This window comes from Nicotiana sylvestris, chromosome 11, assembly GCF_000393655.2.
Source record: "Nicotiana sylvestris chromosome 11, ASM39365v2, whole genome shotgun sequence".
NCBI classification, from domain to species: domain Eukaryota; kingdom Viridiplantae; phylum Streptophyta; class Magnoliopsida; order Solanales; family Solanaceae; genus Nicotiana; species Nicotiana sylvestris.
In genome coordinates, this window is record NC_091067.1 from 91053932 (window position 1) to 91079280 (window position 25349).

General features: G+C 40.1%; 1 non-coding gene across 1 annotated transcript; it reads right to left on the bottom strand.

The window, feature by feature from the left end:
• Positions 1-11201: 11201 nt before the first annotated feature.
• On the bottom strand, positions 11202-11308 carry LOC138882474 (small nucleolar RNA R71). The gene has a single exon (XR_011404076.1). It is a non-coding gene; the product is annotated as a small nucleolar RNA R71 (small nucleolar RNA).
• Between the last annotated feature and the right edge of the window lie 14041 nt (positions 11309-25349).

Genomic DNA, 25349 nt, shown 5'->3' on the forward strand with positions numbered 1-25349 from the left:
ACTGCTTTTAAAAAACTGAAACTTACACCAAGGCTCCCTTCTAGAAGGCCCTAGGGTGTTCTTCTACCTCTAGAGTACCTATACTACCCTTATTTTGGTTTTGAAATTACTATTTTTAACAAAACAACCCTTTTCCATGCCTAAACTACCCCTGAACTTAAACTACAAGTACATTTATAACCGAACATTTTCCTAAACTCTGCATCTATCCCGATTTAAACTCTTATTGAGTTTAGCAATTTAACCCAGAATTAATGACCAAATTAAACTATCAACTATAAACAAATTCAACAAATCATGATGATTAATTAAGCTGAAACTGAACTAATTAGTAATTAACCTAAGCTAAAGGAACACCAGAAACTAATTCAAGCAGAACTTAATAAAACTAATTAACAAATTATCAACGGCTTAACTAAAATCAAACTAAGATCAAGAATTGGAACATATTAAAATCAAACAAACAACTAGACTTAATCAAATCAGGATACAAGATTAGAGCAATATTGACAAAAGTTAAAACGTAAATTAACTAGACATTAACCATGGAATTCACACATGCAGAAAATCAGAAAAGGAAAAAGAAATTGAAAATAAAAGAAAATACCAATCAAGAACTCACTGACCACAAAGAGCTCCGGCCGGTGGTTGTTTCTCCAAATCCCCGAAATTTCTAACCCGTAACACCCCTAACCACGTGTTTTCAAAAGAAAACACCTGGTTAGGGTTGTTAGGGTCCGAAATCATGGAGATTTTGCATTAGGGTTTTGGTCGGAAACCTTCGATTTGATATTCGAGCTGTTCCAGGTAGATTCGAGAGATAGGGCTATGAGGGTTGGGTAGAGGAGGCCCAGGCGGTCACATGGTGTTAATTTGGTGGTGATTGGGTTACTTTGGGTTTTGGACGGAGAATCTTTGATCGAAGAGTTAGGGCTGGATTTGAAGGAAACGAGTGGTGGATCCATGACGAGAGGGAAGAGGAGGTTTCGTGGTGTTATTTTGGTGGTCGATGGCGTAAGTGGTGTTCGCCGGCGGTGGGATTCCGGCGAAGTAACATGGGGTACGAGGAAGATGAACTATGTTTTTAGGGTTTTGGGTATTTTCGGACAATTATATGCAAAAATGGGGGGAGAGTCTTTGGCCGTTGGATTAAACGATTAAAGGCTCAGATCAAATGCAGCTCAAACGACGTTGTTTGGCTAGCCCAGAACTGGACCGGGCGGGGTGGAATTGGATTGGGTCAATGAGGGCGAATTGGGCCTGATCGGAGGTAGCTTCAATTGGGCGCGAAATTAATCAGAATCTGGCCCAGATTGGGCTTCTAATAAAGATCACTCTTTCTCAAATTGTTTTCTTATTGTTTTGTTTCTTTTCCTTGTTATTTCATTTTGTATTTTTGTATTAATTTTTCTGATTTTTTACAAAGATGCAAAATTAAACTAACAATTAAACTAAAATTAATTAATGCCTAAAATTATTTTAAAAACTATTTCGTGACGATTTCACAATTAATCAATAAAATGCGAAAGCGAACTATTTTAGTTATTTTTCATATTTTATTCTAAAAACAAATTATCCCCTAATTAATACTAAAAATATGAAATTAAATCCTAAATGCAAATGTATTTTTGTATTTTTCATATGAATTAAAATGCACAAATAAAATGCAACAGTTACCAGAAAATGCCACAAAATTCACAGAAGTTGTAAAGTCAAGAAAAAATCATTTTGTTTGAATTTTTGGGAATAATTCATATATAGGGCAAAAATCACGTGTTCACAACTGCTCCTCTTTGCTCGGAAACATGAAAAGTTTTCGGGCAAAGATAAGTGAGCAAATACGAGCGATTTTTGCCCGTTCGAATATTCCGTATGAAACATTCTTTAAAAGCTTGACCGCACCCTGCTTCAGAGGTTGTCTACATATCCTGGGCTAATCTGGAATCAGGTCAGTGTAGTTCAGGAGTGTCTGGTAGCTGGGACTACCGGGAGTTGTTATTTCACTGCGATTGCTACTGCTACTGCTTGCTGACCTTCCTTATTACACCATGGCAAAATAAAAGAAGCTAAACTAAACTATGACCTATGAATTACAAAATCCTATCTAAATTCTTCAAACTTGTTGTTGTACTTCCTCGTTGCCTTGTTGTCTTGTGTTTTCTTGGTAAAATCCCTTGTTGCCATTGCAAACTACAAACTGAGGTGTTGTTCCTTTCTTCAAATTGCTGAACTTGAATGTATTCCTCTGTTATCTGGGCGGGCTCCCAATTACTGAAACTTGAACTGTATGTCTCCGTTCTCCAGGCGGACTCCTGACTTCTGAATCTTGAAATTGAATGTATTCCTCTGTTATCCAGGCGGGCTCCTGACTTCTAACTTGAGAGTGCTCCATGCTCTCCAGGCGGGCTCCTGACTTCAAGATAGACAAAATAAAGAATTTGAAATCTAAAACTTAAATTGCACTTCCTTGTTCTCCAGGCGGGCTACTGACTGCTGCGCTTGAAAGTGTTCCCTGCTCTCCAGGCGGGCTCCTGACTTCAAATAGACAAAACAAAGAAAATCTTCTTCCCCAGTTTGGTGGTTGGGGCAGATGTGATTGTAAAACTAAACCATATTACCAAATATTACTAAGGATTTGAAAGCTATGTCCCATTATTCAGGGGGGTCCTGACAATACTTAACTAAATGTTGGATTAAAATCTAAGTTATATCTTCTACGAGTGTGACTTCTGCTAAATCTTGCTATCTAAGAGGATCTTTAAACTACTCCCCATTATCCAGGAGGATCCTGAAAATCAAAGGTCGAATTTTATCTTAAAGGTGAAAACTTTCATGTCTGAATTATACTATCCTACAACAAAGTTTACGCTAAATGTTGTTATCTAATTGAAATCTTAGAGCTAAGTCCCATTATTCAGGAGGGTCATGGAAACTTCTAATTGAATCCTTTCTTGAACATGCCGACTTCTAAGCTAACTTATATTTTTGGGATACATTATGCTAGATTATGATATTTCTGAACTTTAAACTAGGTCTCATTTTCCAGGAGGGTCCTGAAAATCAAAAATCAAACCTGCTTATGGACTGCCTTTCTCCACGGAGGGTTCCTCTGAAACGAACTTTTCTGCCCCTGTTTTAATCAAAGAAAATTTGTCAGTTCAAAAATGGTGGTTAGTTGGTGGCATTCTTGTTGGAGATCTATCTGCTGCATTGTTTTGTTCCGACTGGCTTCCCGAACTAGCCTTGAATCGCTTGCCTTTCTTCTTGACTTTCAAACCCCTGACTCTGACAAACCGAGTGTTCTGTACCCATGTTGTTGTTTCACACCTCTGACCCTTTTTCTGAACTTTTGCACTTCCCATGACATTTCCCAATCATTCCGCCGATGACATTTCCGGTGATTCCCCGTATTCCACCTTTCATCACATTGTTTTTGACATGCTCTGACCACATCGCGCTTTACACTTTTCGGAATCTGGTAGTGAGTTTTGAAATCCCTTTCCACTTCCTTTGAACAAAACTGACATTGAAACATTTTAGACAGATAAAACCCCCAAAGAAAATGAAATGCAATGAGTTTACGAGTTAATGATAAGAAGAATCCAAAACTAGATGACTGCTAAAAAGAAAAGGGGAATGAAACTTATCTGACCGGAACAGTCGGTACCAATCGTCAGGACATGCATTTCGGACTAATCGGCCCAATCTGTCCAACTAACCAACTCTTGGTCTCCACCCTTTGTTGCCCCCGAATTTCCATCACTTTATTACTTTATCCAAACCTTAGCCTTGTTCGTCCTGTGGTGCCTCGAAATAATTTTCCACCAACAGACCTTTCTCCATTAATCATTTTTCAACTCACTTTCTCCTCCAGGTGCCCGCGAGGGTTTTCACCAATAAGACTCTCTTGTTTTATTCTTTCTCTCAACTCCCGTCGCCTTACGGTGCCTGTGCAGGTTTTCACCAATAAGACTCTCTCATTTTTATCTTTTTGCTTTTCTTGCTTGAACCAAAGTGTTGCCCCAGACATGAATTACCTTTACCTGCTTGACTTGGCATTTCTCAGAGACTGATTAGAAGGTCTTTCTTTGGACCGTAATGTGGGCTTTGGACGAGGCTAGAAAGAAAGGGTATGAAAGGCTCAAAATAATTTCAAAATGGGTTAAAATTATAACTTTTGAAATCAGATTTCTTACAACAACCACGACTTTTGCCCCAGTTTCTTGCTTGGGGACTTTTAAATTTTATTTTGGTATGATTGAACCTCAGCGAGGCTGCCTACGTACCCTTGCGGGATCAAGTCAAACGTAGTTCACGTCATAGAGACTACGTTGTTGTTTTTTTTTTCTATTTTTTTTCCTGCTCTTCTTTTCCTTTCTTTTCTTCATTTTCTTTTCCTTTTCTTTTCTTTCTTCTTTTCACCTTCGATTTTCCTCTTCTTTTCTTTTCCTTCTTTTCTTACTTCTTCTTCTTTTTTTCTTTTCCACTTTTTTTTTCTTTTTTTTGTCATTTTCTTTTCTTCCGCACTCGCATTTCTTAATGGTGCCATTGATTCCGAAAGAGGGATATGAAAGAGAATAAATAAGGCTCAAAGGGGATGACAAGGGGTAAAAATGTTTAGATAGCCGAACAAAACGCCTTCGTCATTTCAATCTTTAAAATATGCCAAATACAAACAAGTACAATCAAAATAAAGAAATCATACATAGTATCTCTTGACCGCATCGAAATTGATGACCATTTCTACACATTTTCCTTCCACATCTGTCAAATATAGTGCACCGTTAGACAACACTCTGGTTACGATGAATGGTCCCTGCCAATTTGGAGCAAACTTTCCTTTTGCTTCGGCCCAATGAGGCAAAATACGTCTCAACACTAACTGTCCCACCTCAAACTTTCTTGGACGCACTTTCTTGTTGTATGCTCTTGCCATTCTTTGCTGGTACAGCTGACCATGACACACGGATGCCAATCTCTTCTCGTTAATTAAACTCAACTGCTCAAGGAGGCTTTTCACCCATTCATCAACATCGATCTCAGCCTCTACTATGATTCGGAGAGACGGGATTTCCACTTCTGCGGGCATTATTGCTTCCGTGCCATACACCAAAGAGTAAGGAGTTGCCCCCACCGAGGTACGAACAGTGGTGCGGTATCCCAATAATGCAAAAAGCAGCTTTTCATGCCACTGTCTAGATCCTTCCACCATTTTCCGGAGTATTTTCTTTATATTTTTATTGGCCGCCTCAACTGCACCATTTGCCTTAGGGCGGTATGGAGTAGAATGACGATGAGTAATCTTAAACTGCTCACATGTCTCCTTCATCAGATAACTATTGAGATTAGCGCCATTGTCCGTGATTATTACCTTCGGAATCCCAAACCGACAGATGATATTTGAATGCACAAAATCAACCACGTTCAACCCATTTGGTAAAATAATCTATAGCTACCAGAATAAACCTGTGCCCATTTGATGCTGCGGGATCAATCGGCCCAATAACATCCATACCCCAGGCAACAAATGGCCATGGTGCGAACATCATATGTAATTCTGATGGCGGAGAATGAATCAAGTCTCTATGCACTTGGCACCGATGACATTTACGTACAAAACTGATACAATCTCGCTCCATAGTAAGCCAATAGTAACCTGCCCGTAGGATCTTCTTTGCCAAAACATATCCGCTCATATACGGTCAACATACTCTCGAATGCACCTCAGTCATGATAGATATGGCATGTCTCGCATCCATGCACCTCAACAACCCGAGGTGTGGAGTTCTTTTGTACAGCACTCCTCCACTAAGGAAAAACCCGCTTGCCAACCGTCGAATTGTTCGTTTCTAATCACTTGTGGCCTGTATCGGATACACACCCATCCTGATATATTCCTTAATGTCATGAAACCATGGCTCACCATCAAGTTCCTCTTCCACTACATTACAATAAGCGTGCTGATCGCGGACCTGAATCTACAAAGGGTCCACGTAAGCCTTATCCGGATGGTGTAACATCGATGCCAGAGTAGCCAACGCATCGGCCACTTCGTTATGAATCCTTGGAATGAGCTTGAATTCTATTGATTGAAACCACTGACAAAGCTCATGCAAACAATGTCGGTATGGTATAAGCTTTAAGTCCCGTGTTTCTCATTTTTCTTGAATTTGGTGTACCAGTAGGTCCGAGTCACCCATGACCAAGACTTCCTGGACACCCATATCTACAGCTAATCTCAATTCCAAAATACATGCCTCATATTCTGCCATTATGTTCGTACAATAAAAACGAACTGAGCTGTAACAGGGTAATATTGCCCTGTTTCAGAAATAAGCACCGCTCCTATTCCCACGCCTTTCATGTTTGCAGCCCCATCAAAGAAAAGTTTCCATCCTGGATTATCAACTTGTTCCAATTCTTCAACATGCATCACCTCTTCATCAGGGAAATAAGTTTTCAAAGGTTCATAATTTTCATCAACCGGATTCTCGGCCAGATGGTCCGCCAAGGCCTGTGCTTTCATCGCGGTCCGAGTCACGTAGACAATGTCAAACTCTGTGAGTAGGATCTGCCACTTTGCAAGACTCCCTGTGGGCATAGGCTTCTAAAAGATATACTTTAACGGGTCCAAACGGGATATGAGGTAAGTAGTATAAGATGACAAATAGTGTTTCAGCTTCTATGCCCCCCAGGTTAGGGCGCAACATGTCCTTTCCAGCTGAGTATACTTAACCTCGTAGGGTGTGAACTTCTTGCTGAGGTAATAGATGACCTGCTCCTTCCTTCCAGTAATATCATGTTGACCCAACACACAGCCGAACAAATTGTCCAATACCGTTAAATATAGAATCAAAGGTCGCCCTGGTTCTGGCGGAACCAACACGGGCGGATTTGACAAATACCCCTTTATCTTATCAAACACCTCCTAACATTCGTTTGTCCACTTGACCGCAGCATCTTTCTTTAACAGCTTAAAGATAGGCTCACAAGTTGTCGTGATCTGAGCGATGAACCTGCTGATATAATTCAATCCTCCCAGCAAACTCATCACCTCGGTCTTGTTCCTTGGAGGTGGCAGTTCATGGATGGCCTTGACTTTTGATGGATCCAGTTCAATACCCCGGCGGCTGACTACTAACCCAAACAACTTTCCAGACGGTACCCCGAAAGCGCATTTTGCCGGATTAAGCTTAAGATTGTACCTGTGAAGCCTTTGGAAGAACTTTCTCAGATCCCTGACATGGTCAGATTGCTGTATGGACTTCACAATCACATCGTCCACATACACCTCGATTTCCTTGTGTATCATATCATGGAATACTATTGTCATTGCCCTCATATAAGTTGCCCCAGCATTTTTCAAACCAAACGGCATGACCCGAACAGTATGTTCCTCGTGGCGTGACAAATGCCGTTTTTTCTGCATCTTCCTCGTCCATTAAAATCTGATGATAACCCATGTAACAATCCACAAAAGAACCAATCTCATGTTTGGCACAATTATCAATCAATATGTGGATGTTCGGCAGCGGAAAATTGTCTTTTGGACTTGCCTTGTTAAGATCTCGGTAATCGACACACACCCTGGTCTTGCCATCTTTCTTCGGCACGGGCACAACATTAGCTAACCAAGTGGGATACCGTGTGACCCGAATGACCTTCGCATCGAACTGCTTGGTAATCGCTTCTTTGATCTTTACACTTATGTCCATTTTGAACTTTCTCAACTTCTGCTTGACAGGAGGGAATGCCGGGTCAGTGGGTAATTTGTGAACCACTAAATAGATACTTAGACCCGGCATATCATCATACGACCATGCAAAAATATCCTTGTACTCGAACAATGCTTTGATTATCCCTTCCTTGAGCTGGGGCTCCAAATGAACACTTATTTTAGTTTTACGAACATTGTGTGGGTCCCCTAGATTAACTGCTTCTGTGTTATTTAGGTTAGGTTTGGGTTTTTCTTCAAAGTGACTTAATTTTTTACTAACTTCCTCATAAGCCTTGTCATCATCATATTCCACCTCATCATGACACTCGATTTCTTGCACTATTATTTCTGAATTAGATTGGCTTTTAAAACTGGGCCGAAGATTCCTCATGCATGTCATGCCATCGATATCAGCATAAAGAGAACTGTATTGAAAAGAAAAAGAAAAAGAAATGGAAACAAAATTAGGAATTAAGAAAGAAAAGGAATTGCATTTCATTGAATGTAAAGATAACAGGGTTTTAACTCATCCAAACGAACGGAACATAGCAACTGAATTACAAACCCTGGAATAATCCAGGTGGACAAAAGGAAAACAAAACCCACTACCGCGACTCCCTCCGAGATGGAAGAGGAGTGGCTTCCCAGTTGTTGACATTAGCATGTGGCCCGATGTACTGTATATCTGCTTTGCTCGACCCTTCCCCGACCTCAACCATGTTCACCTCAGCAAATACCTTCTCAAACCCTTTCTCCAAGTTCCCATCTGCACCAATCAGTGGACCCGACACCTTTGCCAATAATTGCTTCCTGATACTTGGCCTGACGAAGGACCTGGATAGACGTGGAATTGGTTTGGGAAGAACCCATCCTCTTTTCTTCATCTTGCAGGCTCGTCTTACATCCGCCGCCGTAGGCTTGAAACCCAGCCCAAAGGTATCCAGATTCTTGGGCAAATAAACTGGCTGAACAATACCTTGCAAATCAGCACCCAACTCTTTGCCTGGTACAAACCCGTTTTTCAACATTTCAGAGGCTACCATGATAGTTGCAGTTGCTATTCTGGGGACCGGGATGCTTTTCCCTTCAAGAACCTTTTCTACCGAGGCTGTATTAAAAACCTGGTAAACCCACGGCCCTTTATCATCATCAGTCTCTATGAAGGGTACGATGGTATCACTTACAATGCTCATGTTGTCTTCCCCACGTACTACGATCTCTTGTCTATCCCACTCGAATTTAACCATCTGATGTAGTGTAGAAGGCACTGCTTTGGCAGCATGGATCCATGGTCGCCTCAATAGAAGATTATAAGACACTGCCACGTCTAACACCTGAAACTCCATGGTGAACTCGACCGGACCAATTATCAATTCAAGTATGATGTCACCCACTGTGTCTGTACCACCACCATCAAACCCCTGAACGTAGACGCTATTCTTATGAATTCTGTCATCATCAACCTTCAACTTGTTCAATGTAGACAAAGGACAGATATTGGCACTGGACCCATTATCAATCAGTACTTGAGTGACTACCGAATCTTCACATTTCACGATCAAATAAAGAGCTTTATTATGTTCTGTACCCTCCATGGGCAATTCATCATCAGAAAATGTCACTCTGTTTACCTCAAAGATTTTGTTCGCGATTTTCTCGAAATGATTCACTGAAATTTTATCGGGGACATGAGCTTCGTTCAATATCTTCATCAGAGCCCGGCGATGTTCATCTGAGTGGATAAGCAATGAAAGAAACGAGATTCGGGCTGGCGTTTTTCTTAGCTTCTCAACAATAGAATAATCTTGTACTTTCATCTTTTTCAAGAACTCTTCATCTTAGCTTCCTCCGTAATAGCTTTCTTAACTGGCGCCGGATTTTCCTTGGGAGCCCTAGCCTTTCTCAACTCTTCGGGGGCAAAACAACGTCCCGAGCGAGTTAAACCTTGTGTTTAACAGACTTCTTCTTTGATTTCCTTCCCTTTGTAGGTCACAACTACCTGTTCATACTTCCACAGGATGGTTTTACTATCAATTACTGGTAACTGGGTTACTGGCTTTATAACAACTGGTTCTATGTGAGCCCCTTTCATGACTACCGCAGGTGTTCTTGATACTCCCCAAACCACTACCTTGATCGGCTCTGGTTTCTTGTCTGGTTTAATCTCTATTTGTTTAACTATGTTCTTGTTGTAGTTAATTGATAGGATCCTCAATTAGCTGTTCATATTTAGTGTGCATAACTCGGGAGAGAGTGCATATTTAGGTAGTTGTTGAACAACATCACTCCCAAAGTATAAGAGGGATCTATAACTGCGGGTTTAAAGGCGGGATTAGGGATAATGAAGCCTTGGGTGCAATCTAAAGTGAGCTATAATAAACAAAGCCAGCTAGCGTAACTCGGGAGAGTGCATCTAGTAAATTGTCGTGATTACTCAGGAGAGATTTGCGGTACTAAGAGAGCTCATGATTGATAGAGACGATTAGGTGAATCTATGTGAAGCATAACCGGGAGGGATTCCATCAATAGGGGAAATCACTGCCCTAGATCATTCTCTTAATTTTTTACAACTTAATCATAGTTAGTCATTACTTACATAATTGTTGTTCGTCATAGTAGTAAAAATATCCTCAACTGTTATTCAAAACGTTTGGGAAGTTGATGACATAGAATTTAGTAAGTCTGATAAGAGTAATTGATAGGTTAATTTCTTGTGGGTTCAACTCTGGGCGAAATACTCAGATTATATTTGCAACGTTCGCATGTCCTATTTATAAGGCATAATTTGCGCGTGACCAAATTTTGGCGTCGTTGCCGGGGAATTAACGGTGTTATCAATTACAATTAAAAGAAGTACAAAAATTCTTATTGTAGTCATTTTTCTCTATACCCAATTTTTACATTGAAATTTTAACGTTTGTTGACTTGGTTGCACAGGTGCATGCCTAGAAACTCATCGAGATTTGGTGAAGTATTTGAAGCATTATCTGATCCCGAGAAAGTTTTCAAGGCCTTGAATCGGGCCAACCGGAAAAACAAACAACAACCAACAACTGCACAATTTGAAACAGTCATGGGAGATCACGAGGAAAACCCAGCGGTACCAATAGTGCTAGAGGCTGCTCTCTATGACTGGGCACAACCCACAACTGAGAATCTATCCACAGTGATTGTAGTCCCGCAGATACAGGCTGAGTCATTCTAAATCACGAATAACATGTTGCACTTGTTGCAGAACAAGGGACAATTTCTGGGGTCACAAGTCGAAGATCCTTAGCAGCACTTGAAAAATTTCCTGTCTATCTGCAAAACCCAAAGGCAGCCCAACGTAACTCCTGAAGCAATCAAGCTGTTATTGTTTCCATTCTCAGTGACAGGAGCTGCCCATACTTGGCTAAACTCACTTCCTGTAAATTCTATAACAACTTGGGATGAGTTAGTCAAACAATTCCATAACAAGTTCCACCCACCCAACAAAACTGCTCAACAAATTGATGAAATTTTGAGTTTTAAACATAAACCAATAGAGACACTGCATGAAACATGGGAGCGCTTCAAAGGGATGCTGGTTATATGCCTGCACTATGGTATTCCATATCTGATGTTGGGACAGCGGTTTTACATGGGATTGTCAGATAGCGTGAAGAACATTGTTGATGCTTCAGCTGGTGGAGCATTTTTGAGCAAAACGTGGAGAGAAGGCCAGAGTCTGCTTGACAAGATGGCACAAAATTTGGGATGGACAACCAGGAATGCACCTACCACTCTAGTGGTTCACTCAGTACCCTTAGATCCATCCAACTCTATGGCTGAAAATATGGCCACCTTATTGACACAGATGAGTATACTCACCAAAAAGGTGGAAGAGTCAAGGTAGAAGCAGCAGGTACACATTGTAGATACTACCAATGGGGGCTTGTGCGCATCTTGCATTAGTCAGCCAATTGGTAACCAGTGAAATGCAGAACATGATCATCATCACTACCCTGAAGACATGAACTATGTGTCTAATTATGGAGGCTAGAGACAGGGTGGTCAGAATTGGGGCCAGCAAAATCAGCAGTACAGGCCAGTCCAGCCACAGTTCAACAATGGAAACATGGGAGGTATGAGACCCCCTAACAATATGGCACCTTATCCAAGGCCACGGGGATATAATAATCAAAATTAGCATCAGGGCTATCATCCTCCTCAGCAGCAGCATGGTGGAAGACAGGAAGATGGATTTGCTAGACTTGAGGCAATGATGCAGCAGGTTATTGGGTCAATGCAAAGATTAATGAGAGAGTGGATGCACATGATGCAGCAATCAAGAATATTGAAGTACAGGTGGCCCAAATTTCTATGCCTCTGAACAATCATCCTTATGGGACACTACCTGCAGACACCCAGATAAATCCAAAAGATCAAGGCCCAAAGCAGCTGATGGCGGTAAGTCTACGTAATGGCAAAGATCTAGATGTAGAGCAAGAGAGGGATCGAGGAACTAGACAGGCTGAGACACTCATACCAGTTCCCATTGAGCTGGATGAATCAACGAAACTGATAGAGGTGACAGTCCAGCCTACCCAGGAAGAAAATAGCATTCAGAATGAGACCGAGAAAGAAGCTGAGACAGTCCAGGAACCAGGAGTTGATGTAGCAGCTGATAAGGATCAATCCCAATTGATTGGGAAGAAGAGACCTCCTGAACCTTTCCCTCAGAGGCTGGCTAAGTACCAAAAGGAGGAGCAATACAAGAAGTTCTTCGAAATGCTGAAACAAATCCAGGTAAACATACCATTGATCGAAGCTTTAAAGGAGATGCCTGGGTATGCAAAAATGATGAAGGACTTGATGTCCCAAAAGTTTGACTCTTCTACCGCATGGACATGAGATGCCAATGAATTCCACAAAGATATGAAGAAGGCAACTTTCCAGCGACCAGCCAGGGTTCTATTGCGGTTGATTAATAGCAAGATCATGCCGACTGGAAGTGACACTGATGTACCCCGACTGATGGTGTGTTTGATTTATGCCTTGTTGACTCAGATGTAGTTTGACCTTGGTAAGATCATGCTTGAGAATATGGCTAAAGTGAGACCACTTGGTGCTCGCCGTCTACATTATCCGAGTATGATCACTCGATTGTTGCGTGCACACCTTGTGGAGGAGGAGTACCACTATAACAGGACAATTCCAGTATTTTACCCTATTAGGCCCTTTGATGTTACGGCGGTGATCGACCCCCCTACTGCGGCTGTTAACTCGGACCAGAGGATGGTCCACGTTGAGGAGACTCTACAGATACTGTTTTCTGACTTGCGCCTTCGGGCTGATCGTGGGGAGGCTGACTTGGAAGAGTTGCAGCAAGATCACCCCCTTTATGCTATCACTTAGTAGTGGTTGGGGTTGGCGAGAGGAGGACAGCTGCCACCCTATGAAGATGTGAACTCCATTCCCTCAAATGATGAGGAGTATTTGCGCACCTTCGAGGGTACTGATGATTAGGCCTTGGGCCTCAGGGAGTCCCCTTTTCACTCTTGATTTTACTGCTTTGCATTGGGGACAATGCAATCTCTTAAATGTGGGGTGGGGTGCTCATATTTGATTGTATTTGTACTTTCCTTTGTTTATTTCTTTCTTTCATGGACAATTGGTCTGTAAACTATAATTCTGAATTCGATCGGGCCTGTAATAGTTAGTAATTAAGTATGTAGTTCGACAATTCCCGACGATGGATATCGTCGACTGAACTCTTGAGGGAAATGAGTCGAAAAGAAAAGAAGAAAAAAAAATTCATATATGTAAAAATCCAAAAATATGTCTTTTATTTTAGTTTTTTTTCTTTTTCTTTTAGGTAGTGTAACAATTCCCCTTTGGTTTTTCTTTGTGCCGCGGTTCTATTCCAAAGGTTTTGCTTGAACCGGGTGTAGTTAAATTTTATTTTTTATTTTTTAGGAATTAAGAATCTTTAGTTAGGAAGCTAAGTTGAAGGATCAATTTCCCTTGATTGCATATGCTTTGAGAGTGGTAGGGGCGTTAGTTGTGACACCTAGCCTCAATTCTTGTCTCTTAAATAAGTGCCTTAAAACGTATGATTAAAATTGTGCTTAACTGCTTTGACTAAGAGTGTCTTGATTAGTCGAATCCTAAGTGAGTTATGTGCCATGTGTGTGTAAGGTTTTGTGTTATTCTGTGCGTTGCATTTGATGCCTAGAACTTGACCTGTGTGTTTGCAAAGCGAAATAGTAGTTTTGTTTAGTCTTGGAAGTGATATAGGTATTTCTTTGTTGAGCCATATATACATATTTTACCCGCCTAATTGTGATGTATCGTAGTTAACCCCTTTGAGCCTATAATCCTGTTTCTTTGGAAACCACATCACAAGCCTTACCCAATTATTTTAATTGACCATATTTTGAACCTTTTCACCTCTCATGAGCACTTGAATTGTTATGAACTTTGTAAAAGTTAAAATGTGGGGTGGTTGGTTGGGCTTTTGAGTGGAACTAATGAAATAAGGAGAAAGGTGCATTGTGTTGAAAAAAAAAAGTAAGAGCCACTTGAATTGAAAAAGAAAGAAAAGAAAAAGAAGAAAAAAATGATATATATATATATATATATTCTTTGATAGTGGTGGCTCCGGACGTAATTATGCTTAAAGATGTAGGGAGTTAATCTAGATTGATGTGAAGGTGGAGTTTTGATTGACATAAGTGGGGTTTGAAGGTTAAAGTATATGTATTAAAGTGCTTAGGGAGGTGTAGTCACTCTTATATCTAAATGTATCCTACCCGTCCCGCAGCCTACATTACAACCAATTAAAGTCCTACTTGATCTTAGACTGAATGAGCTCAATTAGTAGAGTAGTACACTACGGACAAGCCTATGGTGCATCTTTTGTGGCATATGAATGTTATTTCTGAGAGTGAGTAAATTCTTTCTATCTTGAGTTCCTAAATATTCTTGAATTTTATTGTGTGGGACTACTCTCTTTTGTTGTGTGAGGGCACTTGATTCATGAAGGAAAGGTAATGTCATTGACCTCTATGTGATAGTAAGTGGGCGAGTGATTAATGCATGGAACTTTTGAGTCGAAGCTTGAGGGTAGGATGTTATAATAAGGTGCTCAGTCCACTTTAATTATTCTTGGCATGGTGTATCAGGGAGGTTGTTTGATGAACGGTTGTCCCTAGGTGCAGTGTAGTTCAAATGCTCGAGGACGAGCAATTGTCTAAGTGTGGGGTGTTGATGTTAGGCTAGAAACTCGTGTTTTAGCCATGGTATTACATTCCAATGATTGCATTTTTATGTGCGTTTGAGCTCAAATGATAGTGAATTACACTTAGTACGTGTTTTATGCCTTGCAGGAAGCGATCCGGAGCTCAAAAGTTAATTTGGAGATAAATTGATCAATTTGGAGCTTTGAAGTCTGAGTAAAAGACCAACGCATTAAGCCGGGATTGTGTTTGGAGGTCGTGTACCAAGTCTGGATGTTAAAAGAGGACGAAAAAAGTTCACTCTGAGAAAATTGCACTGCTGCGCCGCATGGGGCGCCGCAAGGCGCGGCGTAGCAGTGTAAAGTTGAGCTTGAATCAAAAATATGAGGCTGCAGATAAAATGCACTACCGCGCTGTATGGTGCGGCGCAGCCTGCGGCGCAGCTGTGCAAATTCTATAGAGCCAGTCCTAGTTCGCGCAAAAAAGGGTTTTTTCGTCTCGGCCCGACCCTACTTGGTGTAAATACATGTAAAAATGTCATTTTGAAGACTTTTGACATATCTTAGACCTAGGGAGGCTATTGCGGAAGGGAGAAAACGTTTGGAGCAATTTCCGGAGGAGATTGGCATCAAATTCTTCATTCCTTCATCTTTGCTTTGTAATTTAATTATGCAATTTATTTGGGAAATTATGAACACGATTATGAGTAGCTAAATATTTAGTCTAGGGTTTTGATGGAACCTATTGAAGGATGAACTTCTTGTTATGTTAATATAGTTTGCCTGGTTTAATCTCTATTTGTTCAACTATGTTCCTGTTGTAGTTAATTGATAGGATCCTCAATTAGCTGTGCCTATTTAGTGTGCATAACTCCGGAGAGAGTGCATATTTAGGTAGTTGTTGAACAACATCACTCCCAAAGTATAAGAGAGATCTATAACTGCAGGTTTAAAGGCGGGATTAGGGATAACGAAGCCTTAAGTGCAATCTAAAGTGAGCTGTAATAAACAAAGCCAGCTAGCGTAACTCGGGAGAGTGCGTCTAGTAAATTGTCGGGATTACTCGGGAGAGATTTACAGTACTAAGAGAGCTCATGATTGATAGAGACGATTAGGTGAATCTATGTGAAGCATAACCGGAAGGGATTCCATCAATAGGGGAAATCACTACCTTAGATCCTTCTCTTAATTGTTTGCAACTTAATCATAGTTAGTCTTTACTTACATAATTGTAGCTCATCATAGTAGTAAAAATATCCTCAATTGTTATTCAAAACGTTTGGAAAGTTGATTACGTAGATTAGTAAGTCTGATAAGAGTAATTGGTAGGTTAATTCCTTGTGGGTTCGACTCTGGGCGAAATACTCAGATTATATTTGCAACGTTCGCATGTCCTTTTTATAAGGCATAATTTGGGCGTGACCAGATACCATTTGGTATCTTTGATGTGTCCAATAGACGATACGATGGCAGTTGCATCAACATTAAATTTGTATTCTGATAATCGTGGTGCTTCTTTAGGTCCGATAGGCCTGTTGAAGCCTTTCTTGCTCATGAGCCCTTGAAGCTCTGACCTTGATCACTTCTCCTTTCATTTCATACAGAATTTTGCCCAGATCCGCTGCTCTTATGATCTTCATTATATGGCTGGTATCGATCTATGTTCAATCTCGATTATCGATCAATATCCCTCTTGATTCTATCAACAGGTTTGATAGGATAAATAGACCCGGAAGGAGCCCCAAGTTGACCATCTTCGACTCTAATCTTCGATTGGTACCAATTATGCACATCGGCCCAAGTAACAGCTGGGTATTCTATTAGATTCTGCTTTAATTGCTATGAAGCCATCGGGCTTCCAACATTGAGTCCTTGGGTGAAAGCTTGAATAGCCCAATTATCAATGACCGATGGCAGGTTCATCCGTTCCATTTAGAATCGAGACACGAATTCTCTGAGCATTTCGTTGTCCTTCTGCCTTATCTTTAAAAGCTCTGATTTCCTGGTCTCAACCTTAATGGCCCTAACATGTGCCTTTACGAAAGAATCTGCAAGCATAGCAAAAGAGTCAATAGAATTAGGTGGTAAATTGTGGTACCATATTATAGCTTCCTTTGACAGGGTCTCTCCGAATTTCTTTAGCAAGACAAATTCGATCTCATCATCTTCTAGATCATTCCCTTTGATAGCACATGTGTAAAAGGTGACATGCTTGTTCGGATCGGTTGCTCCATTGTATTTAGGAATCCCGAGTATGCAGAACTTCTTAGGTATCAGCTTGTGAGCTACGCTTGGGGGAAAAGGTTTTTGCATGGACTATTTGGAATCCAAGCCCTTCAATATCGGCGGTGCTCCCAGGATTTGATCGACCCTGGAGTTGTAAGTTTCCACCTTCTTGTCATTTGCCTCAATCTTCTTTTCCCCCGACTCAATTTGATTTGTAGTTCCTCGAGCATCTTCATGACTGCAGGATTGGACCCCGGTTCTTTATCGTTTGATTCCCTTTAGACCGATTCAACTCTGTGAACAACTTTCTGGGACGGCTCGGGCTCAATCCTACTCGGCGGGCGATTATGGTTCTGGAGCTGGGCTATCACCGCCTGTTGAGCCTGCAACATTTTGAAGATCACCCGTAGGTTGATTATTCCATCTTTGCCACCACGTGTGCTTTGAGCAGCTGATCGAACATCCCTACAGACACTACCCTCGAGATCAACGGCCAAATTTGCGTTGATTGCTACATGTGAGTTAACATCGATTAGATCTACAACAGGGACTGTGTCGAGATCAACTGAAGGTACGTTGTTCCCTAGTGCTATGTTATCATTTTCGCTATGGTGGCCGAAATCATTGTCAATGTGCAGGGGTGCTGATTGAGAGTTCAATATTTTGGTTCTTTAATCAAAGATACTCCAAAGAACAAGTGTAAAACAGTGTGTGTTATGAACGTTTGTACCAAGTAACTACTATTATCCTTAGCCCTACGGTGGGCGCCAAACTATTTACCCCAAAATTGGATAACAATTTAATTTATACGTAGTTTTAAGGATACATGATGTAACTTGATACAAATTAAGAAAACAATTTAATATTGAAATTAATGATAAGAAAATAAATGCAAACCACAAAAATTGAACAGCCTTGGCCTTTGAGTTTGATCCCCCTCGAACCAAGAAATGCCTCAACTGATGATAAAACAGAATAACAAGATGATAGAGCTAAAAATAACACTATTGTTTTTGCTGCGTATTACAATATGTTTTATAAATGATAAAACATCCCTTTATATAGTAGGAGAGTCCTACTCTTGATACAATTCTATAAAAGGTAACTAATCTCATGGTTTACTAATTAATCGGGCTCTCCTTGATATATGCCAAGATTTTTGCCGTGATCTCCAACCGATCCCAGACATTTTGGCCTTTCGTTATTTGGCTCGACAAAGTTCCCTCGATCTTGTTCGGTCTTGGAGTCACGAGCTTAATGATTTAACTTCGCGCCTTGGATCGATATAACCCGGGCTCGAGCTCTAATCTGTCACGTTTCATCCTCGACTGGTCATACAATTGACGAACCCTATTTCGACCGTAAATAATCTTTTTACAATCTACAGTTTTATATGTTATATTAAGAGACTTTTCATTGTATGAGTTACTGCCTAAGCTGTCAAAAGAGAAGCCATAGTGGGATGTTCCTCATGACTGGGGTGGCAGACGGTCGGGTCGGGTCGGATATGGGACGAGTCAAAAATGAGTAATGAAAAATCGGATAAATTAATCGAACCGATCCATATTTAATACAGATAAAAAATGGATTACCCGGTGAATAATATGAGTAACCATATTATCCATGGTTTCATGAATATGATCAGTTTTGGGAAAACTCCTAGCCTCCCAAACTTAAGGAGCCCCCAATTTGAGGTTTTACAAATGTAAAGGTTAAACCCATTAGTTTTCCGTTGGTTATCCATTTTCTAAATGGATAATATGGTTCTTATCCATATTTAACCTGTTTTTAAAAAGCTCATTATCCAACTCATTTATTAGTGGATAATATGGGTGGTTAACTATTTTGTTTTAACCATTTGGCCACTCCTACTCATGATTGAACCCTCTATGTATACCTATGCATGTTGCTTGATTTATTCATTGTAAAACATTTAATCCTTCGGTAACTTATTACTAAAAATGTGTTATTACGTATAAAAATTTAAACCAAATTTATATTGTTATACAGTTATTTTTGTCTCATGTCTAAATTAATTCAAAAGTTAGTCTAATTGACTCGTAGAGGGCGAATCATAGTGCAATATACATAGTTGAGACAATGAATGAAGGTTCCCTTGTTTTAGTCTACTAGTTTTTAATGTACGTGTGTTGCACGTGTCTATCGTGTTAAGAGAGAGAGAACAAATTTATTCTGCATGTACCTCATACACTCCTATAATCTAGGTAAATCGATCTGTATTTCAGTAATCTTCGTAGGTGTCACGACCCGAGTTCGCCATCTGTGAACTGTCATGACGACACCTAGTCTCTATGACTAGGTAAGCCTAACAATTCGCGAAAAAAGGAAATGAAAGATAAAACTAGCCAAAAACTGCGGAATAAACATAAATAAACGTTTAAAATGCCGCTCAGCATATGCAATATAAACTCTCAAACTAAAACAACTCCCAAAATCAGAATCTCATGAAATCACAAGCTGTTGAATAACTACAAGTGTTCTAACTCTAGAATGTCTAAACAAAAGAAAATACAGGAGAGCTAATGCTAGAGGGGAAAATAGAGAGGGACTCATTATGATGACCCAAAAGGTCATCACTTGTTTTAGAAATAAATTCTGTGTTTCAAGGCCTTAAAAATCTCTTTTTGTATTACCTCAATTTGCATGCACAGTCCGGGCGCGTAGCCGGGAAGCCATTATGTGAAAATCTGTAAAAAATGATAAAACAATTTGCCTTTAAAATGAATTTAAGTTGACTTCGATCAACATTTTGGGCAAACGGACCTGGACCCATAATTTAATGGCTTCGGAGGGTCCATAGGAAAATATGGGACTTGGGCGTATGACCGGAATTGAATTTCGAGGTCCCAAGCCCGAGAAATGAATTTTTAAAAAAAATTATTTTCTAAAATATATGTGAGTTGTTGGAAATGGAATATGTTTAGAATTTGATGGTATTGGGCCCATATTTTGATTTCGGATCCTGGTACAGGTCTTAATTGTGGTTTAAGTCGAGCCTGTAAAATTTGGTAAGAAACAGAGGTCATATGACGTGATTCGGAACCTTAGTTGTGAAATTTGAAACTTTGAAAGTTCTTGAGATTTTCTTTGATTTTGATGCTAAATTCATAGTTGTTAATGTTATTTTGGTGATTTGATTGCACGAGAAAGTCCGTATGATGTTTTTAGGTTAGTGTGCATGTTTGGTTTGGAGCCCCGAGGGCTCGGGTGAGTTCTGGATAGGCCACGGAGTGAAATTTGGACTTAGGAATTTCTGGTGTGTTGCAGGCCTACAAGCTTCTCAAATGCGAGCAGTATGTCGCAAATGCGAATAGTGGCCTGGGCTACATTGATCGCAAATGCAAATTAATTGTCGCAAATGCGAAGGCACTATCGCAAATGCGAAGAGGCCTGGATTCCTCAGGGTTCGCATCCTGTTCGCAAATGCGAAGTTAGCAGTCTGAGGGGTTCGCAATTGCGAACCCTGGTCGCAACTGCGACACCTGCAACCTACAAAATCATAACTTAGACGAATTTTTCTCATTTTTCAAACCCTTTCAAAACCAAAACACTCTTGGGCGATTTTTCAAAGACAAGTACTCTTCCAAATCGATTGTAAGTCATTTCCAACTTGGTTTCATCAATCTTTAACATCTTTTCTCACGATTTCAACTCAAAATCAAGGATTTTGATGGGGGAAATTGGGTATTTTGGTTAGAACCTAGGTTTTTCAAATTTTGGAGAATTGGACCTCGATTTGAGGTCCGATTTCAAAACAAATTATATATTTAGGTTCGTGGGGGAATGGGTAATCGGTTTTGGTTCGAACCTCGGGTTCCTATTTTCATGCATTGGAATTGATTCATTTAGCATTTATTAATATAGTTTAGTAACTTGTGACTAGATACGAGCAAAATAGTGGTGGAATCAAGAGGTAAAGCGATAGTTGAGACTTTAATTGTGTTTGTGGCATCGAGGTAAGTGTTTGGTCTAACCTTAGCTTGAAGGATTAGGAGTTGTGTCCTATTTGCTACGTGTTATTTGTTGAGTACGACGTATAGGCATGGTGACGAGTATCTATACGTTGGTGTCAAACATACACGTGAGTCTTTCATTATGATTATTATAATTCCGTTTGTATCGTTCATGCCTTTTGTAATGATTTCTATTGTTGAGTAAGGTTTGTGGAAGTAATATGGTATTGAATATTGACGAGCATTGGCTCAAGTGGTATAACGAATTATGGAAGTATAATTGGCAATTGAACCTTATAGAGCATCGGCTCAGGTTGTGAAGTAAGTTGTGAGGTAAATGTGAAAAAGAAAAGAGGATTATTATATTGTTTCCCTTGCCAGGATGTTGTTGTGTTTAATGCTATCTCCCTTGCTGGGATGTTTATGCCTTTGATATTGTTCCCTTTTCGGGATTTGGTTGTTGAATTATTGTTCGCTTGCCGGGATTTTATTGTGATTTCATTTATTTCCTTGCCCTTGTTATTTGTGCTTATGATTTTGTGAGGAAGAGTGTAAAAGTACGAAGGGTGATGCCATGCCGCACGATGTACAATTCCGTGCCGATTATATTGACTTTATGGTGAGGATGAGAGTAAAAGCACGAAAGGTGATGTCGTGCGGTTTATATTGACTCTTATGGTGAGGACGAGAGTAAAAGTACAAAGGGTGATGTCGTGCACTTGTTTGATTTCTAATTCTTGTTGATACTTGAGTTATGGTGTTCCTTGTATTTACATGCTGTCTTTCTATTATCATTTAATGTTTCCCCGTAGCATGTTTCCCCTCCCGTTCTTAACTGTACATTACTATTCTTCTTTTCCGCTGTATAAGATTTAACTGCACAGGTTTATTTGGTAGTCTGGTCCTAGCCTCGTCACTACTTCGTCGGGATTACGCTAGGCACTTACCAGCACATGGGGTCGGTTGTGCTGATACTACACTCTGCACTGTGCGCAGATCCCGGAGCAACAGCATATGGGCCTTAGCTTGGGTGGCTGCCTTCAGTCCAGTCGGAAATTCCGAGGTAGTCCTGCAGGCGACTGCAGGCCTTGGCGTCTTCTCCTATCCTTTTAGTCTGTTTCTTTTATATATTTCATAGACAGTGTTGTAATAAACCTTTCAGACTTTTATTTGTAGTATTCCTAGATAGTCGGTGGAAATTGTGACACCAGTCTTGGGTAGATTTTGTATGGATTAGTATTGGCATCTTTCTTAAATTATTACATTTCATTCTTCCGGTTATTAGATTTCTGTTGTTTATCAATTGCTGGTTATTAATTTTAAAAGGACTAAAATGGAAAAAAGGTAAATAATTCAAATGGTTGGCTTGCCTAGCTTTTACTAGTACGCACCATCACGACTTCCGAGGGTGAAAAATTCGGGTCGTGACACTCCTCGATCTGCGGATGCGGTAGATATACCTCGAAGTCTCTGAAGATTGCCTCGCCTCACTGATGGTATGGCTGAGCCAAAGAACCTAGATCTGCACACGAAAAACATGTGTAGGAAGGGCATAAGTACACCACAACGGTACTCAATAAGTGTCAAGCCTAACCTCGATCGAGTAGTGATGAGGAAGGTCAGGGCCCTACTAATTATAGATGAAAAACAAGGTAAAACAGTATAAAATATAACAATATAATTAAAATGCTAACAGGCTATAATGAATAAAATCATAGAAAATAACATAACGCAGTACACAAAAATAGCAACAGGGGATCTCTCGGGATATCGTCCCATAGTCCCAAACGTAAATGTACAGAGGATCTCCCGGAATATCGTCCCGTAGTCCAAATAATAAATGTGCAAGGGAAACTCCTGGAATACCAATTTGTAGTCCCAAAGTAAATATCCAGTACGGAAATTCTACCGGGTGTTGTCCCGTAGTCCCAATCATAAATGTGTAGAGGGATCTACCGGAATACCGATTCGTAGTCCCAAGGTAAACAAATAGGGGGATCTCCCGAGATATCATCCCGTAGTCCCAAAATAAACACACAACCATCTCAGAAAGTATACAGTTCTATTTAAGAATTAGATAGGAATTTCTACCCTAACATGCTACACAGAGTACAAGTAGGCAATTAAGGCAGGTAAGACAATTAAGTCATGTAGGCATGCTCTCCTAATCTAAACAGGCTTCAAGTACAAGTATTTGCTAAATTACAAGAAAACATAGGTAGTAGCTTAATGAAAACGGGATTTTCAACAATTAACACGTATACCCACACGACACTCATATAACAAAATACCAAATCCTAAGGGAGTTCTCCCACACAAGGTTATGCAAGCCAGTTACCTCGAACCAGCTCAATCAACTCGAAATTACGTTCTTTCCATGAGTACCCAACTCCAAATGGACCAAATCTATTCAAAGTAATTGCTTAATTTAAATATAACTTTAAGTAACTAATTCAACTAATTAATTCGAAGCTAACACGCAAAATTAAGAAAATTGCCCAAAAAGTCCCCCGAGCCATGTCTCTGAATCGGATAAAATTTACCAAACTAGAATCCTTACACTCTTACGAGTTCGTACATACCAAATATATCAAAATCCGACCACAAACGACCCCTCAAATCTCTAAATCAAAGTCTCTAATTTCAAACCCTAAATCCCCAATTTTAGCCACTAATTTCATAAATTTCTTATCTAATCAGTAGAATATCACCATAGAAATGAATTTTGGTTCCAAAAATCTTACCTTCACGAAGTTCCCTTGAATTCCCTCTTCAAAATCTCGCAAAAAGCTCCCAATCCGACTTGAAAATGGTGAAATAAAGCTGAAAATCGCGAAGGAAACATTATATAGGTTCTGGCCCAGGGATTCTGCACCTGCGGCCCTATTCCCGCTTTTGCGGTGCCACTTCTGCGGTCTAACCAACCGCATATGCGGTTTTCACTTAATGCACTGGGACCGCACTTGCGCCCATATACCCGCTCCTGCGGTCCCGCAGGTGCGATAAAGCACCCGCACCTGCGACTTTTGACTTTCCCTCATCTGGCCACATCTGCGGCTGACTACAAGCTTCTGCGGTATCCAATCCGCAGGTGCGGTTATGACAATAATTCAGCAACTTCAGCTGCACACTCTAACTCCCAACTTCCCGTCAACAATCTGGAATCATTCCGAGGCCCCCGGGACCTCAACCAAACGTACAAACAAGTCATATACCACTATTCAAACTTGTACCAATCTTTGAAACACTTAAAACAACCTCGAATCATCAAAACACCCTCGGATTCAAGCCTAAGGGTTCCAAAACCTCCAAATTCTACTTTCGATAAAAAGTCTACCAAACCTCGTCCGAATGACCTAAAATTTTGCACACACGTCACATTCAACATTACTGAGCTGCTCTAGTTCTCAGAATCGGATTCCGACCTCGATATCAAAATTCCACTATCGATTCGGAAACTTTCAAATTTCAACTTTCGGTATTTCAAGCCTAATTAAGCTACAGACCTCCAAAACACAATCCGAACATGCCTCTAAGCCCGAAATCACCCAACAGAGCTAAAAGAACCGACGAAATTTCATTCCTAGGCCGTCTTCATACTGTTCCGACTACAGTCCAAATTCTAAAGCTTAAGCTCTCATTTAGGAACTAAGTATACCAAAACACTCTGAAACTCCAAACGAATCCTCCCGGCAACTCATAATAGCAGAAATAAATACGGGAAAAGTAGTTAATAGGGGATCGGAGTATTAATTCTTAAAACGATCGACTGGATTGTTACAGTAGGCCCTCAGCCAGACACTCCCAATTTAATCCTTTTTTTAGTCTTATGTTTCTTCTCATCTCAAAGATTTTCATTTAACTTTAACTTATGCACCACAAAAGAAATATTAAAAAAAAAAAAACTTATGCGTCACATGAGAAAGTAGGAACACTCTAAAAGAACTTATTCCACCTAATCCCTTTTTAAATAATTATATTTATGGATTACATAATTATATATATATAGATCAAAGTAAAAATATAACATTTTAAAATTCAACATGTAAATAGAAAAGTTAAAAAAAAAAGGAAAAAAGGAATCTACGTTTTTGTTTGACAAAGTTGCCAAAAAATTACCCATAACAAAAGTAGCTAAATGTCTTGTCCTCTTCTATTTATGTATAGGAAAATTAGAATTTAAAATAATTTGTTTCCTTCCTGAAATATGTAATTTCTATAATTAACTTAA